The 7498-nt window shown below is 37.7% G+C and overlaps 1 long non-coding RNA gene across 1 annotated transcript in view; it reads right to left on the bottom strand.

Annotated features, from left to right (window-relative positions):
* Positions 1-4282: 4282 nt before the first annotated feature.
* The window catches only part of LOC128517964 (uncharacterized), a 79041-nt gene continuing 75825 nt past the window's right edge, over positions 4283-7498 (bottom strand). Inside the window, exon 5 of the long non-coding RNA XR_008357547.1 lies at positions 4283-4424. This is a non-coding gene — a long non-coding RNA (uncharacterized LOC128517964). The remainder of the gene's footprint in view (positions 4425-7498) is intronic.

Here is a 7498-nt window from a genome sequence, read left to right as displayed (position 1 = left end):
TCATCTTAAGTTAGATGTATTTTTATGACTGAATAATTTATAGGTCACAGTGTGGTTTAACAAACACAAAAAATATATATATATTTGAAACTGGTCAAGTACACGGACAGTGAAGGCTAAAACAGCCCTTCTGGGGGCCTGGCAAACTAAAAATACAAGAAAGTCTTTGGACATAAAATATTAAGAAATGTGTGGCTATTTTTGATTCAAATGATTAAGCAAACACTCATTCCCACCAGCACAGAAAGTATTATTTCCTTTTATTCGACCATATACAAAGGGAATACATCTGACTTGACCACAAACAGAAACAAAGTCTACGAGTAACTGACCTCCACTTCAAGTAGTAGTGGGTCAAAGAAAACACTGGGTGACTTGACTGTGACCCAAGTCTCTTTCTCCTAGTCTCTAATTCTGGCTTCCCAAAGCTAAATCACTTTCATCTGGTGTAACAGAGTCTCTGAGCAATCTTGTACTCAGTTTATCAAACACATAAGCACATAGCAGACTCTTGGCCAGATGTTACGTAAGCCTCTCGGGTTTACAGGGTCGTTTTAGTCTGTCTCGCTTTTGGAGATGATAGTTGGTTAGTCCTGGGAGAATATTTAAAAATCCTTAAACTTAAAGCGCTTGTGAAAATTCTCTAATCTGATTGGTGAGTTTAAAATCACAGCAGGTCAATACTAACAATACTATCAACTGTTGATTGACTTGTGGGACACCTTATTCCAACATCATAATAAATCTAGTTTAAAAGGTGTAAACGCAAAAGTTGTTTTAAGGATATGTTTAGTTAACTTTTATGTAGAGAGTCCCTTGTCTCAGCGCTTTGTAAGAGTTAGTAGTACGTTTTCTGCACAGCAGACACATTTTCTAGGCGACATCACAAGTCGTGATATGAGATCTTGTCTTGGAGATAGCTATAATTATTTTAAAAGTATAATGTCTCTCATGAATAAATAAATTATAGGTAAATTTAAACTATATATAACACAATTTGTTCCTGGGTAGTATGCATTATTTTTTTAATTGCTTGTGTCCTCCATTACTCTTCAAATCTTTCTTTTGGAACTTGGAAAATGAAATTTAAAAATGAATCTATTTTCTATGTTAAACTTGACAACTTTTTCATTTTTTCACCTGGCACATTTTCATTTACATAGGTCTTAATTAAACAACATACGAATTAAGATGTCCATGTATTTATACTACGGTTGTACAAAAAAAATGTACAGAATCAGGTAATTTTTCAAAATGTAATGTTAAACTTTTACATATATAAATATATGCGTTCAAATATAGCCTCCCATCATGTTTTCATTATACACCCCTTGGTAGCTTAGTTTCTTGACGCCATCTATGATAAAGTCAAATATTTTACGTGCTACAAAATTCTAGAAAGTCCTTGAAAAATCCTGTAAATTCTGATACTCTGCACTGAATCTATCTGAACATTCTAGAAAATGGACCAATTTGAATAGTTCATTAAGCATGTCACAAAAGCAAAGTTTAAAAATTTTCATTTACTTACAGCAATTGGGAAATACATAACACTTTCTGCCCAGGAACCAAAATAATAATAAACATTTTGTAACTTTAGTACTACTGTAGTGAGTCAGAGAAATACTTTACAGGAGACACCCGGATATTGGAAAATAATCAACTTCAGGTAGGAACAGTGACAGAGGCCACATTGTACCACTCATGCAATAATTATTTTAATAGGACAGCTTATAAGTCTCATCACAAACAATAGAAATGCAATTATAAGTCAATTTGACAACAGGCACAAGTTAATAAAAAAGAATAATAATCTTAAAAGTAAAGGCTTCTCATATGCTCAGTAAAAGGTTCTTGGTGCAAACTTCATCAGCAGCCCATCCCACTCATTGCTTAACTACTTAGAATTTTATAGAGCCATGTTTCGACTTGCATACTGTGCATACCTAGTATGTGGGAATTTTAACAATATGCAGTGTACGGTTTATACTCCGTGTGTAGGTGTGAAGTTTTTTTGAAAATAAAATCATCATCAGCCTGACCAGGGGAGGAGAAAAAAAGAAATTAATTTATATTTTTAAGATTGCTATAATGTACTGTAGAAGCAAAGTTTTACAGATTTACTGCGTAACTACATTAAAACAGGTAGTAAAGATAAACAAACCTTTGTTTTTAAATATAGAAGTATATGACCAATAAACTAACTTGTTAAAAGTAACATGGTACCAACAGGATGATGCATTTCCATTAGTTTAAATACATCTTCCATCCATTTCTGTGATAATATTCAGGCAGAAGACTGTAAAGCAAAGTCAGTTCATACCCGGATAGACTGCATATTCTATATTCCTGGCTGTAATGTGGCAGCTGCACATCCATGCCTTGTAATACTAGATGCGGAAGCATGCAAAGGGATATATGTTCATCTATAAGATATGTGATATAAGATCTGTTTATCTCCCTCACTTCCAAGAATTTCACAGCACCTGCATGACCATCATTGATTCTATTCTTGACTTGGTCTACTCCAGTTCAAATTCCAAGTAAGTATAATGAAACCAGTGCATTCTAATCCAATGCTGAAAATTATCCTCACCAAAGGACAACCCAAAGCACTAGGAGAAGCAAAGTAAAAGCACAGCTTCAAATGTCTTAAAGGTGCTGAATGGGCACTCATCAGTTGAAAGGCTTCAAAATTCAGCTCGATTCGTCCTCCATTCTTCAGGCAAAAGTGAAAAGAGCCATGAAATGGAACTGGCCGCATGCATGCCTGGTTGCCTTGGTGAATTACCGATAGCATCAAACAGAGTTTTGTCAGGGACTCTGAAGGGGATTTCACACACACACAAAAGAACTATAGACACGCACTGGCATCGGAGTAGGAACGGCAACGTTTCCCAAAGTTTCAGCCATTTTGGGTTTTTAGAACACATTTAGAACGAGAGGCCATCAGAAAACAGGATGTGTCTTCAGTCTGAGAAGTTAAACCTTCCATGGGCTAAGTCAGGCACAGAAGCAGTGACCTTGTCTAAACGGCTATAGACAATTAGCAACCCTGCTACCCATAATTACTGCTAATCACTTCACCTTTGACCCCCCGTAATTGCTTCCTATCAATCCGTGTTGCTGACACGGTCAAGCAGTAAGGGGTGAAACATTCTATTGACCCACTGCTCCAAACCAAACAGCGCTAACACTATTACTCCCAAAGACTGACCCCATTGATTTCAGCTCTGGAGAAAAGTGTAGTCAAAAAAACTGAGTATTCTTTTGTTACACATCTGAAAAGCACTGCATTGATAATATAGTCCATATGTGGAAGGTGGTGAAGCCTAAAAGAAAAGATCATGCAATCCAATATTACATTGTTCTGGCCATCTTCTGACTTACACCATGTGTATCCAAAAAAATAAAAAATAAAAATGCGTAACTGATTACCTAACCTATTTTCTCAGATAACTAATGACACCTTGGCAGATACTGTACATGAAAAGCTCACATCTACTGTAAGCAGGACAGTGTTATTCCCCACTAATATCTGGGTAGAAAAAAAGCAAGCCAGCTAGTAACATTGCTTAGTAAATAAATCCAAACTTGAATCCAAACTTTTGACTGGTACAGAATATATAAATATTACTTACATCTTGAGTAAAAATTTTATTGTGTCTAGTAACATACTAAAACTTTTAAAATAATCTTTTCATGTCACATTAATAGAACTACCGCAATATCTATCAACTCACTATATCTAGTATTCTTTACATGGCTGAAGCTAATCTACAGTATAATGAATCGCCTCAAATAATTTAAATATCTTTGGTGCAAAAACAATATACCCTGGCATGGTGGTGGCAGCATTATGCAATTGGGCATCTTAAGCTAGGACTGGGGCTCTAGTCATTATAGAGGGATTCATGGATAGCTACAAATACTGTACCAATCTATTTTGGCACCAAGCTTAAAGGCCTCTTTAGAATGGTTGAAAATTTATAAAGTTTTCAGCAATCGAACCACAACTTTTTACAGGACACTCCATTACAATTTGATAGATCCAGAATAAAGCCACCAATCTATGATCTGCTTAGTTGGTACACCCTTTCCCAAAAACAGACTAAATTCTGTTACAAGGTGTATTGCTTTTTACTTAAATTTTGTTTTGTTGGTTACTATATTACATTTAAAGTGCAAATATACTGTATGTGCCATGACTTATTTTGTTTACAATTTTCACATTAAAACAGTCTGCAATATTTACCCAAGTGTGCAGATTTTTATAGCCAATATATATGCTTGCGCAAACAGAAAAGCTGTTCAATCATAAAAAAGATTCAATCATACCTTGTGGAAAAATCTTCATTCTTTTTCTTGAAGATGGAAAGATTCGAGGAAACGCTCCTTTGTGTCTCATGCAGAGGTGTTCATAGCTGCAAGCGATAAAATGCAGACAATGTTCAGACGACTTCTCATTCACAGCTCAGTTATGGCAAACTATGTCATGTTTTATACATAGATATAACGTTTTCTCTTAAAACCTTGTCTCCCCCTACCTAATTGTTATTCGGTGAAACCAAGTCAAGTAGAATATCAATCATTTTCCTACTGTAGCAAACTACTAAATACAAATGAAACAATTACTGTGTATTTTTAAGTACTGAATATCATGTAATTGAATGTATTTGCAGTAGTAGTATTTCTTTTTCAATAAATGTGGCGCTAAAGGTACACATTTGGTGGATAGAAATCACGAACATTGTTGTTCTTCAGAACGAGAGCTTTAAAGCCTGGTTTTCCACATACGTATTATGGATTCTTATTTAAACCTGTGTATAAGATGCCCTTATCCCACTATATAGTCACAACTGTATACCGTTTCCCTCAGCTGGAATGTACTGTATAACCATTCAGAAAATGTATAACTAGATTGCCTATAACCTCTGATGCCCATGCATTTACGAGCAAAGTTGCAATGCATGGTTAGCTTTAGTATTGTACTGGCAAATGATTACCTTTAAGTATAATCAAAATACAGTTGTTGTAATAGTAGCAAAGTGCACTGGTTAAATCCAACAATACAATAACGCATTAACCAATGTGAAGTCAAGGGGAGACAAACCATCATTACTGAAAATGGCTCTCTTTTGGATAGGTTTAATGATGCGTAAAATAATGTTGCAAGGGTTTATATGCTGTAGTGGTAAAAAATAATGAAAAACACAAAGCAAAATTACCTCCATATATAACTTTCTATCATCTATAGTAGTCCCGCAAAGGTAAGTATCCTATCGATTTGTCACTATCCAGGATTTATTTTCCTTTTGCGAATGTAGTCAAGACAGCACGTAAAGGTCTACAGAGCGTTCCATTATTAAAGAGCAGGTTATAGAATCATTAGACAGGCCTAATGTGCTACTCATTACATATTAACACCACTCAATGCAGCTAGGGTAGAGACCGAGTTAAACTGTCTCACGGTGCCCATGGAGATCTTGTACTGTAAAACACACGGTCCAGACATTTACAGGTCAGGCAGGATACAGAAGGTGTGCATTGTCCTACTCTGAGAGGTTTCGATAAGAGAAAACCATCGATTAGAATCCAAAAGTCACACCTGCCCTGGGGTGTGCCTGTTGTCCCCAGAAAAAACAAAAAACAATAGAAGAACAAAGCCTAAGATGATATTTTGGAGGTTGTTGTACACTGGTTTTCATTGCCGGCGCTCTGTTATTTGTCACGGTTGAATGCGAGTCCCCTCCACATCCCGCTCTGTTTGGCACAGAGAGAAGGAATCCTGACGTCGTGCTAATTAAACGGGGAGCCTTGCAATATTTTTAGCCGGGGCGGCCTTGATACAACTGCACGCTTTTGTTCAGGGTGCACGAGCAGAGTTCGAAACCCTCGTTAGGTGCCCTCGCCGCGGCGCACTCACACAATGCCGTCCCTGTCTCTGGCCTCCTGAGCGGCGGCTTTGTGGATGAGGCGCTGAGCAATAAACCCAGCAGCCCTAGGCACGCTGCCTAAGGCACTGATGCGGTTTTGGTCCTAGCCAAGAGTCTCCTAAAAATATATCAGCAGTCTTTCCCACTGTCTTAGTCTTTCTTCCTTTTCCTCATACCACTTCTTCCTTTGTATCTTCCTTCTCTTTTCGTCCTCATCCTTCCCTTTTTCACTTACATAATATGGTGAAGCATGAATTGGTCATAAATGAAACAGACAGGAGGGGGAACGATTGTGTATGTGGGTACTTGCACAGACATAGACGCTGGAAAAAACAGATACTATCTTTGTAGCACTCATAGGCTTCAGAGAAGTGAAAAAGGCCCTGCATGCGCTGTGTCAGGAAAGCGTGACAAGGGAATAATCCAACATTTGGTAAGAGCCCACATGTGGTGGTCTGTGAACACTCCTCAAAAGTGAAGTAAATGCTGTTTTTTTTTCTCACTCTTTAAAAATCTACATCTGCATATCAAGATTTGGATTTAAACTTTATTTATGATGGCGTTACTGGTAATCAGGGTATTCTGTAACCAGACAATATAAAACCAATAAAACATTTCTTGCTTATCCACATTCTATATCCATAGACGGTCCAGAAAGCATTCGCATGACCTCGTAGAAAACTTTAAAACTTGGGTCTGAATTCTGGTTCATAAATCAGAATTCACTGATGTGCATGTCTGTTTGGGCCGTAAAAGTGCCGGACGCTGTAAAAACTCCCATTGTGTCTGTATTTCCTTTGTTATTTTAGTGTCTGGAGGCTCTCTGCAATAGCTGCCTTACTGATCTAGAATGAGAGTCTAAGCCTGACTGCGAGCTCTGCAGGGAAACAATAAAATGTCTTTACACACAAATTAGCAAGGATGAAGAGCTTTGTTAATGATTTTGAAGTCACAAACCCTTACGTCAGTAACCGTTTGTGACGAAGCTCAAGTCTTGTCAAAAGACAGAATGCTGGATATTTAAAATAAAAAGTGTTATTAGAAAGCTGTCCCTACTTCTGTTATTCATTAAATAGCACGGAACCAAAAATACACTCACTGACCAGACCTCTCGATGAACTCTACCACGAGTGAGAGGAAAAACTATCAATTAAATCATTATCAGAACTGTGATATGACTCCATTGCTCCCATCTGTCAAAAGTGCTCCTCCTCTGTGGCTTTAACTGGCTGAAACACGACCATCTGAAACCAATGAAGGCGGCCTGCAGCGCGCCGTACTATTAAGAGCCGACCACATAACTTGCAATGTGCAGAACAATGGGTGAGAGGGTGGTCCAGATAAATACAGAGCACTGTTTCAGGTTAAGCTGGCCTAAAAAAATGCAGAAGAGGGGTTGGCTGAACCGTTCCTCCGACTGTACGTTACCACTAACCCACTAGCGCTGCTGAAAGATGAAAGGCTAGGGTAGTGACTATTTTTGAGAGTCAAAATGCACCCCTAAATTTGGAACTGTTTGGACAACTGTGCCAAGCCGGCATTAGCTAGCACTTTTGGTGCCC

Source organism: Clarias gariepinus, chromosome 1, assembly GCF_024256425.1.
Source record: "Clarias gariepinus isolate MV-2021 ecotype Netherlands chromosome 1, CGAR_prim_01v2, whole genome shotgun sequence".
In the NCBI taxonomy this organism is placed as follows: Eukaryota; Metazoa; Chordata; class Actinopteri; order Siluriformes; family Clariidae; genus Clarias; species Clarias gariepinus.
This window is presented reverse-complemented; position numbering and strand designations above follow the sequence as displayed.